General features: G+C 45.5%; 1 long non-coding RNA gene across 1 annotated transcript; it reads left to right on the top strand.

The window, feature by feature from the left end:
- The first annotated feature begins 9,472 nt into the window (after positions 1-9,472).
- On the top strand, positions 9,473-12,012 carry LOC138162078 (uncharacterized). The gene is made up of 3 exons (XR_011168532.1): positions 9,473-9,575; positions 10,648-10,839; positions 11,231-12,012. It is a non-coding gene; the product is annotated as an uncharacterized lncRNA (long non-coding RNA).
- The last annotated feature ends 432 nt before the right edge of the window (positions 12,013-12,444 follow it).

Genomic DNA, 12,444 nt, shown 5'->3' on the forward strand with positions numbered 1-12,444 from the left:
TTTCTCTCTGCCTTTGTCTCTCTCTTTCTTCCTCTCTCTGTCTCTCATCTGATTTCCTCTTTTCCCTCTCTCTGTCACTTTCTCTCTTCCCTCTGCTCCCCTCCTTAGCCCTCTCCTGTTATATCCTGTCCTCTCTTCTCTCTCCTCTCTCTGTCATTGAATATTAAGAGCTGAAAGAGATTTTGAAAATCATCTACTCCAAACCCATTTCATTTTTAAACAGAAAAAACCAACTGCCAGAGAAGGGCTATGACCTGCCCAAGGCCACACAGCCAGTAACTGACAGGGTCAAGACTAGAATCCAGGTCTGACTCCCAAAGCAGACCTTTCCCCACATCATGCATTCCCCCTTCACTCCCCCCTCCCCAGCCACCATTTTCTGTCACTCTCCATGTCAGCTTTTCAGGGAACAAGGCAACAGCCTGCCTCCCATCGAGATTCTCCATCGCCTATCTCCACGCGGCAGTGATTTCTGCAGCTCAGTGACAGAGGCTCCCGCTGGGTGGTTGGCGTGTGAGGGAAGCTTGACAGGTGGCATCTCAGCTTCTTAATTACATATGAAGGATTCAGGAGATGAAGATGCTCATAGAGGTCCCTCCCCCTCTCCTTCTGTGGCGGCTGCTGGGGTTGTGAGGAGGCCAAGCTCTGAGTTCAGGAGAGGCTGCTGGGCCTCTCTGTGCTTTTGGGGGGGAGGGAGAACGCTGGACTCTTGAGCTTGATTCTGTAATCATTGCAGTCCTCCATTCTCATTGAATCACGGACATAGACCCCTAGAATGCTGTGGCCAGAAAAGACCTCAGAGATATCTCATTGAGACCCTTCATTCTGTGGAAGAGGCAATTGAAGCCCAGAGAAAGGAAGTGATTTTCTGCAGGAGGGGAAATGGAGGCTTGGGTGGGGGAGGGGCTTGGAAGTCCACTTTATTTGGGGCTCAGAGCTCCCTGTCCTAACCTTGGAACTCAAATAGAAGGGGGGTTTACCAAGAACCATTTTAGGACACAACAGACAATCTGACTCAAGTCAAGGGACCTGGATTCAAAAATCATCTCTGAGGATTATTTCCACAAGCCTTCCAGAAACAATTTTTATTAATTTAGAGTAAACTAATTCTAAACATTCCTACTGAGAGAAAGAGAGAGAGGGAGAGAGAAAGAGCAAAAGAGATCGAGAGACAAAGAGAGAGAGAGAGACAGAGACAGAGAGAGACAGAGACAGAGAGACAGAGACAGAGAAGAGACAGAGAGAGCCAAAGACAAAAGGAGTTACCCCATGTCTCAAAATTTCTCTCTGACACAAGCTGTTTTCCAGATATAATTAATCATAATTTCTAACAGACAAAATCCCACAATGAGACAGAATAGTTATAGAGTTTGGGTAAAAGTTCAGCTGACAGTTTGTTCTTTCAAACAGCACAATAGTCACATAGATTTCTTCTTACCCTTCTCTGCACAATGAATCCCTCTGGAAGTCTGGTGGCTATGGATTGCTTATATGCTAAATCTCACTTTTAAATGCATAAAGTGAAACACACAGAATTATGAGGGAAACCAGTCATATTGAAGTAAAGATGAAAATTTTTTTCATAGAAGTTCATGGATATCCTGAAATCTATTCATAGATATGCTGGAGCCCATGGACCCAGACTGAAAACCTGTTTTAGAGTAATTGTCTTAAAGTGATTCAATCTCCCTTTGACCAATCCCTCTAAGGATTCTCCATTCCAGTTGGTTGAAGGTGAACTCAAGAGATACTTGCATTAATTTAGATGATCCAAAGACATTTTTCTTCTTTTAGTGTGATCATTACCTGAATCCAGTCCAGGCTTGAGGAAAGATGGTACTACTCTTAAATGCATCAGCTGATGACCTCTTGCCCTTGACTGATCACAAGTCCCACTTTATCCTCAGGGAAAACAATTCCTCCTGGAACTTTCTACCCAGTTACTTAAAAAATAATTGGTTAGGCCTTTGTTAAGGAGGAAAAAGGATTTTGTACAGGGCATCGCTTTGGAATTAGCCATCAAAGGAAGACTGATAAGTTTTCTTATTTGGATTAGTTCAAAGGTTTCAGACTAGAATACTAGAGGAAAGGTTAGGGTTTGGTATGCTTCTATATGCCTGTGTGACCTTGAGAAAGATCCTTAACCCTGCCCAGGCCTTGGGTTTGCTCATTTATTCTATGAGGGGCTTGGACTAGATGGCCTCTGATGTCTGGCTCTGTGTCTATGCATCTGCCATCTTGGGGAGATTTTATTTGGTTGAGAGAACAGAACCAATGCTTGGCAAATTTATAAAACGGAGGGATACTGTGTGCCTTGGTGCCTTAAGAGCTCCCTTTCAATGTTCCTTTCTCCCATCCCCCCTGACTAAGCAGAAGAAGCCTCATTAGGATGCAAGTTCCTTGAGGACAGAGCCTGTCTTTTGTCTCTTTTTGCATCCCCAGTGTTTAGCAGAGTGCCTGGAACACAGTAGGTGCTTAATAAATATGGATTGATTGATAAATTCCCCTTTTGTGCCACAAAGTTACAAATACTTGAAGACAGCACTTGGGGAGACAATGTGGTACAATGGGAAAGAGAAGACTCTGAAGTCAGAGAACCTGAGTTCAAATACTACCTGTCACTACTTATGTGAGTATATAATTCCTTTCACCTCCCTGTGCCTCAGTTTTCCCCATCTGTAAAATGAAAACCTTGGACTAGATGGTCTTCCAGTCTCTGGCTCTATGATACTATGATCCTCAATCTTCCCTTCAAATTAAGCATCCCCAGCTTTTTCAACTGATCTTTCGGCATGAACTTGAGGACTCATTGTGCTGAGGAATATACCTTGATTATTCTCCTATGGATCATGGCAAATCATCTTATTAATATCTTTCTTAAACTAGAAGTGCACAGAACTGAACACATCACTCCAGATATATTTAGGGCAGGGTAGGGTGGGACTATTGCCTCCTTAACCTTGGGCATTACAACTCTCTTCATCCAACCTAAGATTTCATTAGTTTTCTTGTTCTGTACCAGGAATGGTTGTATCAGCAAGATGTCTGGCTTTATTTGTATTCAGAATAGATAGTTCTTTAAGGGACATGTGATACTTCCCCAACTCCTACTGCAAACTAAGATGTTCTTGTGATCCTGGCTTTCTTAGAGATGTATGGAACTGGGTTGGGGTAGCCAGTCCACCCCCACCCCATCCTTCATACACAGTTTCATAGATGAGAAAATGAAAGCCCAGAAAAAATTTGCCCACAGTTAATGAGTATCTGAGGCAGATTTTGAACCCAATCTTCCTGCCTCCAAGTCAAAGCTTTGCTAATCAAAGACACCCCTTTGCTTCATATTCCATGTTATATCTGTTAGCATGTATGATACCAGGCATGAGTTTATCAAGCTAACACATGAGTACTCAAGGAATCCCAGGGGCATTAAGACCTTGAAGAAAGGGGAATGTTTTGAACATATCAGAGGAGGATGGTTAAAGGAACTGGAGATTATAGGGTGTTTGATGGGTGACATAGACATTTGTTGGATAAGTGAATTCCTCGACACTCCTAAGAAACATTCCAACTTGGACCCATGGTTCCCACTCTACTCAAGAACAAAGGTTGCACTTAAGCCATATGCTTTGGAGAAACATGGAATGGACATCACACAGGAAGGACCATGGATCTCCCGGAGCTTTCTTGAGCCAAACTTCTGGGTCTGTTTTTTTATTTTTCTCTAGCTGAGGACTCCAAATCCTGGTGAGAAATGTCCATGAGTTTGTCAAAGGGGTTTATAAATAGGTCCCTGTCCAGATATTTGGCAATGCTTAGGTGTGACTTAGTCATATTCCCAACAGATATGTCAAGTCCTGGTCATTTTCTCCCTTTCAGCCTCCTCTCTCATCTCTGTGCCTTCATGTAAAGTCATAGGGGTGAGATAGAGTGATTTCAAGCTTCCTGGAACAACCCTCCTCATCCTGGTTCTTTGCCCAGAATTTATAGGATCAGAGACATAAGCCAGAAAGGACCTTTAGGATTATCTCATACAATCCCCCCTCACTTTATGGAAAGATGAGGAAAATGAGGACCTGCGAAGGAAGCGATGCTCATGACCGCCCACTTCTGTCATCCCACACCCAACCTTCTTCCCACTCCAATCCTGGTGAGGTTCTTACCTGCTGGATGTTTCTTTTGGAGATCTTCTTGCTCTTGATAAAGGAACTAGAACCATCCAGGATAGTCTGAGTAGGTAGTGTGATGGGATGGGGGAGAGTCTTAGATGGAGAAGGATGGGTAAACAAGTATTAAGCACGTACTATGTGCCAAAAACTGTTAAGCTCTGGGGATCTAAAAAGAAGAAAAGGCAGTCCCTGCCATTGAGGAGCTTATCATCTAAGTGCAATGTATTTGAAGAAGAATTCAAACCCAGCTCTTTCTTAATCCACGGCCAGAACTCTGACCATTAGTAAGAGCTCTCACTGTGGGCTCAGAGGACCTGAGTTCAAATGTTACCTTTGATATTACTTGTGTGACCTTGGTTCTGAGCCTTAGTTTCCTCATTTCTAAAAGGATACGCCTGGATTAGAACTCTAGGGTCAGTAAACTATGACCTGCCTGTTTTTGTATGGTCTGCAAACTATGAATGGCCAGATGCCCATTGTATTGCAAGTTCATTGAGGACAGGGACTGGCTTTTGTTTCTTTTTGTATTGCTAGTTCTTAGCACAGTGCCTGGAACATAGTAAGTGCTCAATAAATGCTTATTGATCGATTTGATCTGCAGCTCATAGTCTGATGAGCCCGGATAGATGGACTCCGAGTTCCTTTCCTACTTTATGATAGATACTTTCCTACTCTGTAGGTACGCACACACATCTCACTATTTTGACTGGACTTGTCATTTCCCTAGTGAAGGGAGCTTCTGATAGAAATGCTTTCTATCAATACAGGACTAGAGCTCTGCTCTGCTACTTACAGTCACAGATTATTGCCTGGGCACTCTGAGAGGTTGAGAGACTTACCCAGAGTCATACAATTTAGGAGTTGAAGAGACAAGACTTGAACTCAGATCCTTCTAACACGAAGGCTGGTTTTCTATCCTCTATCCTTATATCCACCTCATTCAGTAATTTTTTAGGTCTTTCTGGAACTTTATTATAACAATAAAAATAATGGGGACCATTCATGCATCTGTGGAGGAAGAAAGGGCCCTGAGGGATCATGAAGGGTCAAGAAAGACTCTGGATAGCTCCTTATAGGACCCCAGCAGATGGAGGGGAAGACAAGGAGGAGGGGGCCTGTAAACTCCATATAAGATTCTTGTTGGGAAAGCCATTTGTCGACCTTAGTCCCTTGCAAAATGTCTTTTGCAGTTGAGATTTGGATGGAAGGGGAAGAAATGGGCTTTGTTACAAGCCACTGGAGCTTGGGGCTTGAAATCAGGGCTATGTCGTGTATCCCTTTTCTTAAGGGATTATGAGGTGTTTCATTGTGGGGGCTTTGGAATGCCCTGGGAACAATGAAACGTGACAGTTATGCTCCGTGATTTGCTGTAAAAGTATCTGGGTCTTGGCTTTCACTGCTTGGCCCTTCCTTTTCCCCCTCCTTTCCTTCCTCCTCTTCCACATCCCCTATTGGCCCCCTCCTCCTTGTCCTCCTCAGGTTTTTCTGTGGATTTTGGGCTCAGGCTCAGAGACACAGAATGTGTGGGTGGGGGGGTCACTGTAAGAAGGGTCCCCTGGGGTCTGGCTCATCCTTTCCACCTCAGAGAGGGATCATCCCAAAGGTGGGAGGCTGTGCTGGGTGGGTTTCATGGCTCTCATGTATTGTCTTCATGAGGAGAACAGGAGGTGAGACATGTATGACACATTGGAAATGCTGCTGGGCTTGGGATCAGTGGACCCAGCTTCAAATCCCACACCTGCTACTTCCTTACCCTGGGCAAGCCAGCCTTCCTGTACTCGGTTACTGCATCTGTAAAATGGGGGATGGGGGTACTGGTCCAGATGTTCTCCAACGTCCCTGCTAGCTCCAAATTTATGATCCCCTGAGAGGACTCTTACTGTTTGACATTTTAATTGATGGTTTGGTCCGATGATTCCATGCACAATAATAGCATTTATAGAGTACGTTGATGTCTACAGATAGGAGGCTCATTTTATCTTCATAACCACTCTGGGTAGTTGGTGCTATTATTATCATCCCCATATTACAGATGAGGAAACTGAGGCAGGCAGAAGTTAAGTGACTTGCTCAGGGCCATGAAGCTAGTGTCTGAGGTGGGGTTTGAACTCAGGTCTTCTTGACTCCAGGTGCACCGAGGCACCAAGCTGATGCATGAAGGGGGTGATTGGCCACAGAGTATGGAGGCTGGAATGCAGTTCAATCAATCTTAGGCTCATAGATTTAGAGCTGGAAGGGACTGCAGCAGGAATTCTAGCCCCAGTCCCTCAATTTACAGCTAATAAAGCTGGGCCTACATAGACTAAGTGGCTTGGCTGGGACCACCCTGGTAGTAAGTGGTTGTAGCAGGATTCGCACCTTGCTCCTTTAACTTCAGAGCTAGCACTTTCTTCTCTATAATAACAATCAGCTCAGGTCAGTCTTTTTTCACTAGTGTCTGACTCTTCATGACCCCATTTGGGAGTTTTCCTGGCAAAGATACTGGAGTGGTTTGCTATTTCCTTCTCCAGCTCATTTGATAGATGAGGAAATTGAGGCAAACAGGATGAAGTGACTTGCCCAGGGTCACACAGCTGTTAAGTATTTGAACCTGGATTTAAACTCATGAATATGAATCTTCCTCACGTAAATCTCCCTGATTCCAAGGCTGGCTTTCTATCTATCTAGCTGCCCATACCCTTTAGTTGTAATATGTCAACACTGGTCGTAGAAGTTAACATTGCCGCTCATTGAACTTTATTAAGGAGATCCTGAATCTCATACCTACAGAGGGTGGGGGTGAGTAGGAGTGTTCATCCCCCCTCCTTCCAACTTCCCTCTGGAACCTTGTTAAGGTTTCAGGAAACGAACCCAGGAATCAGCCCAAGCAGGAGGGGACTCCAGAACAGGATGCTTGATCATCCAAGAGTCGGAGGATGTCAGGTGTTAATTTACATATGATATTCCTTGTCCCTGTCTGTTGTTCTCAGTCCTCAAGTTGTTGCCAGTCTATTATGATTGGCCCAGAACTGAAGCTTGAGCCAGACAGGGAGATGGTATCCCACGCCCATCTTGTGTGAACTCAATTCAATTACATTCCACAAAAATTTTAATGGCAGGCACTGGGCTGTCCCAAAGGTGGGAATTCTTGATGGGAAGGTTTGATGACCCTAATGGGCTGTCTGCTTGGTGAAAAACAGCGTCAAAGATGCTGGGCTTGGAGTCTTGGGCTGTGGGATCCGGCTGTATCTATGAAAGAATGTCAGCTCCTTAAGGGAAAGTCCGACCTTATTTTAGTCTGTTCACCTCTACCTTTGAGACTAACACATAAGAAGCACTTAAAATAACTGCTGAAATGATTTGAATTGGACTGAGTGGTCTTGACTTGAAATTGCTGTCAAAATGGCTAGCAGTAATGGAGGAATCAAAGCACTAGGTCAGCTCTGTGTAAAGTGGGCATTCTTGTCCATCAGCTTCAAAGATATCAGCTGGGATCTTCTGAGGAACTGTTATCAAAGCCCAGGGATCAGCAGCGATGGTCCACAGGGATTCACCAGAACACCAAGAGGGCTGGAGTGAACCAAGCCAGTAAGTCAGTTAGTTCATAAACATTTATTAAGCTCCTACTATGTGCCAGGCACTGTGCTAAGCATTGGGGGTAAAAAAGGCAAAAGACAGTCCTTGCTTTAGAGGAGTCTGATGGGGGAACTTAGTGGGGGGTGACTAATGGGGGAGATTGTATGCAAACAAATATGTACAAACAAGATACACGCAGGATAAGTTAGAGAGGAGCAGCTGAGGGAAAATGCTAGAATTAAGAGGGGTTGGAAAAGAAGGTGGGATTTTAGCTGGGGTTTGAAGGAAGCTCGGGAAGCCAGTAGGTGGAGATGAGGAGGGAGAGAGTTCTAGGCATGGGGGACAGTCAGAGGATCAAGAAATGGAGTGTTTTGTTCAAGGCGTAGCAGGGAGGCCAATGTCACTCTGTGTGTGTATGTGTGTGTGTGTGTGTGTGTGTGTGTGTGTGTGTGTGTAAGGGGGGTGGGGAGAAATGGTGAGAGAGATCTGTTCTTTAGGAAAGCCACTTTGACAGTTGAGTGGAGAATTAGCTGGATGGGGAGAGACTCGTATGGCAGGGAGGCTATTGCATTCCTCTGCTCTATCTACCCTGGGGTGCTGTTGGAGCAGGGGTACTGAGGCACAGTTTGGGGAGGTTAGGGCTGAGTCCTCAATAGTTAGGGACTCATCAGATAATACTAGCTTCCCTTACTCATCCATGATGGATGTACTAGTCAGGATTTCATCTAAGGCTTTATGGGAATTTCCTTTTTTGGTCTTAACCGGACTCACCTCTTGCAGTGGTGATGGTTTCTTTAAGAGTTTGTTATGGTTAAAGTGGGGATATCTTCCTATTTGTCCTAAAGTTTCTCCTTTCCAGCTTCAGGGAGGGTGGGAGCGGTTTGAATTCTAGCAGGGGTTTCAAAGACTAAGTCCAAACAGAGCTGAGTCAGCTCTGTTCTTGGTCCTGTCACTGATCTGCAAAGTTTAACCCCTTTTTGACCAGGTCACCCTCTTTGGGGAGGTTCCCTCTCTTTCTGGGCCACAATGAGCTACATTTTTTCAGGGAATGATATGATGAACACAGGAGAGACACACACACACAGAGACAGAGAGAGACAGACAGAGAAAGAGTGAGAGGTACAGGCACAGACAGACATAGAAGCAGACGCAAAGAGACAAAGAGGAGACAGATGGAGAGAAACAGAGACAGAGAAAGCTGGAGAGAGACAGGGACAAACAGATAGAGACAGAGAGAGAGAAGGAAAAAGAGAAACAGATGGACAGAGAGACATAGACAGAAAGATTGTGGTGGGGGGTGGAGTGGGGAGGGTGGATTCTGACCTTGCTCTGGAGCTCATAAGGAAAATGAAGTTGATAGACTGGCTGGATGCTGGGCTGGGGCCCTTGGCCAGATCTCAGGCTGGCTCAGGCAGTGAGTTTAGGAGGAGGCAGAAATCTGATGAGAGAGCAGGAAGAAGAAAACTCTGCTTATGATACCATCGATGGGAATGGAGACATCTGGTACATTTCGTGCTGTACACGGGCCTCAGGAGGACAGCCTGTCTTTCATCTTGGGCTCTGAAGAAATGCTCTGAGCAGCCAGGGAGGGAACCGGCCAACTGTGGCCTCTGCGATTTGGGGCTGTTTCTCCCCCTTTGCATTTGGGGTGACTGAAGCAGTGAGAGACGTGGTGGGGGCTGGGGGAGGATGGGAGGAGAGTGGGGGGGTGGGCCATGGAGGGGCTGGTTTGATTGGCTTGTGTTTAAACAGATCAGGGACGTCAAAGGACATCAAATCAAAGGTCTTTACGGAGGGGCCAGAAAGTGTCCAGCTTGGTGCTTGGCAGCGCTGGTGAGGCAGCAGATGCGTGAGGTACAGAAACCTCCCCACTGAAGTGGGAAATAGTGATAACAACAATAACTAATTTATAAGGTGTTTTAAGACTAGAAAAGTTTTCAGCCTCACAACAGCCTTGTTAGAGCTACTATTAACCCCATTTTACAGATAAGGACACTGGGACTAAGAGAGGCCAATTGACTTGCCCAGGGTCACACAGCTAGTAAAGGCCTGAGGTAGAATTTTAACTTGGGTCTTCCTGATTGGGGACAACACAGAGTGGAAATCTTGCTGGGCTGGGAGGCAAAGGCTCAGGGTTCGAGAGCTCACTCTACTGCTGACAGTACAACTGGGCAGCTTGATTCTCCCCTACCGAGGGTAAGCAGTTGGAGGGCGGGGACTGGGTCCTCTGAAGATGGGCATTCCCAAAGGTGCTCAGTGCTCGGTGAGGGCTTGACATGGAGTTTTCCCCTCCCTGGGCTTCCGTTTTCTCCTCTCTAAAACGAGGGTGGAGCTGCTGGATGGTGCAGTGGATATGTAGGTGTGTTTGCGTATATATACACATATATGCATGTGGCAGAGGAAGGATGTATACCCGGACTGACCTGACTTCTAGTTCCATTCTGTACCCACCATATCCAGCTGCCCTCCACCTTTTGTGGATGAGCTCAATACACCACACACACACACACAATATTTACATGCACACATACCTCTGTGTGTGTGTGTGTACGCATGTGCGTGTGTGTGCACACGCAGTTAGGTGACTCCATAGGACACAGAGTGCCAGCCCTGGAGTCAGGAAGACAGGACTTCAAATCTGGCCTCAGACACTTACTAGCTGTATGACCCTGGGCAAGTCACTTAACTCTGCTTTGCCTCAGTTTTCTCATCTGTAAAATGAGCTATAGAAGAAAATGGCAAACCGCTCCAGAATCTGTGCCAAGAAAACTCCAAATGGGTTCACAGAGAGTCAGACATGACTGAAAAGACTGAACAACAGCAAATAAAGGTGTGGGAGTAGATGGCATCTTGCATTCATAGAATCACAGATTTGGAGCTGGAAGGGACCTGAGGAGCCATCTGATTCAGCCTCTTTATGTTACAGGAAATAATGTTAAAGTGTGGGAACTGGGGCCCAGGGAAGCTGTGATTTCACACTGACAGAATTCAAGAGTCCCAAGGGATGTCAGTGGCTTGAGCCATCAACTAACAAGAGGACATCCAGCTTCTGGGGATTTCTGAGGAGGGAGCTTGCCCCCTCGGAGGCAGCTCCTCACACTTCTGGACAGCTCTTTCCGTGAGGAATGGCTTTCTTATTGGTCTCTTTTTAGCTCTTCCCCCACCTCTCCTCGATGGTTACTGGTTTTGCCCTCTGGGACCAAACAGAACAAATCTCATTCCTTCTCCATATAACAACCCTTCAAATACTTGATGATACCCCCTCTCCCAAGTTCCTTAATCTTTATGAGTTTCATTTGTAAAATGGGACTAATAATCTCTCTACCACCCAACTTGAAGGATTGCTGTGAGGAAAACTGTGAGCAGTCACTTCTATTCAGAAAGTTCTCCAATTATCAGTAGCCAATGAAAAGGAGGCTGGCATTTCTTAATAATAACCGTGTGCATGTCTATAGAATGCTAAGGTTTTCAGAGTGCCTTATTCATATTATATTGCTTGACTTTTACAGGAATCCTGGAGGGAGACATTAATATCCTCATTTGACAGATGGGGAAATCAAGGTTAGAGGAACTAAAGGAGTTGTCCAGGGTCCTGGAGATATATATATGTCAGAGGAAGGATGTGTACTCGGACTGACCTGACTTCCAGTTCCATTCTGTACCCACTATATCCAGCTGCCCTCCATCTTTTGTGGATAAGCTCAAGTCTCACTTTCTTTCACCACAGGAGTGAAGCTACAAGGGATCCTGCTTCTGCTACTTACTTCTTATATGACTTTGGGCAAGTTAATAAATCTTTCTGGGCCTCAGTTTCCTCATCCCAGGTTTGACTGGGATGACTATTCAGGGACATTTCAAGCCTCTTTGGTATCTTTGGGTCACAGGACCATCAGGGACTTCAGAGGGGTATCATTTAGAAGAATGATTAGATTTGTTCCACCTGAATGAAAGACAGATCTAGGCGGCAAAAAAGAGAATAATGTAGGTTTGATGTCAGGGAAAAGCTTCCTAACAATTAGATCTATCCACAAGTGAAATGGGCTGCTTAGGGAGGTAGTGAGCTTTCCAACTCTGCAGGTCTTCAAGTAATGGTTGGAGCACCACTTTGTCAGGGAAGCTGAAGGGAGGATTCTCGTTCAGGTGTGAGCTAGACCAAGTGCCTTTTGAGTTTCCTTCTAAGCCTTCCATTCTATGAACCTATGATTCCAGAAGTAAGCTCCCTGAGGACAGGTATGGGTCCTGCCTGTGTGTCTTTGTATGCTCTGGAATATTCTCACAACGCTGCTCTGTTCAGAGGAGGCCCTGAACAAAGACTTTTGCTTTCCTGTTAAATAAAAGATGTGACTTCTCTACATCCTTTTGGGCACAACTCTGACAAAATACTTGGTAATCATTCTGAGATTTTAAAATGCTGTGTTAATATTTGGGGAGGGCGCCTTCTGTCCCAGTCTCTCTTCTGCTAATGCCTTCTCACTGTGGAAGCAGAGCAAACAGATGTCAGCCCAGCAGCTCACTGGTCCAAACACAGAGGCTGTCTGTTCTGATTAGGTGAAGTGTAAAACCTCCTGGAGAGGGGGAGGAAATAGTCAGGGGCCCGGCTTAACTGACAGCTGTCCTTGTCGTGCTTCCCTGACCTACGTCGTGTGCTAATGATGTCAGCTAACTTTCAAGGTGAAGTCACTGTTGTCTGAGGCTGTGGATGCTTCTCTCTCTCTCACTCCAT

Source organism: Petaurus breviceps, unplaced genomic scaffold (genome assembly GCF_028583685.1).
Source record: "Petaurus breviceps papuanus isolate PSGF00001 unplaced genomic scaffold, PetGlider_PUasm1.0 186, whole genome shotgun sequence".
NCBI lineage: Eukaryota > Metazoa > Chordata > Mammalia > Diprotodontia > Petauridae > Petaurus > Petaurus breviceps.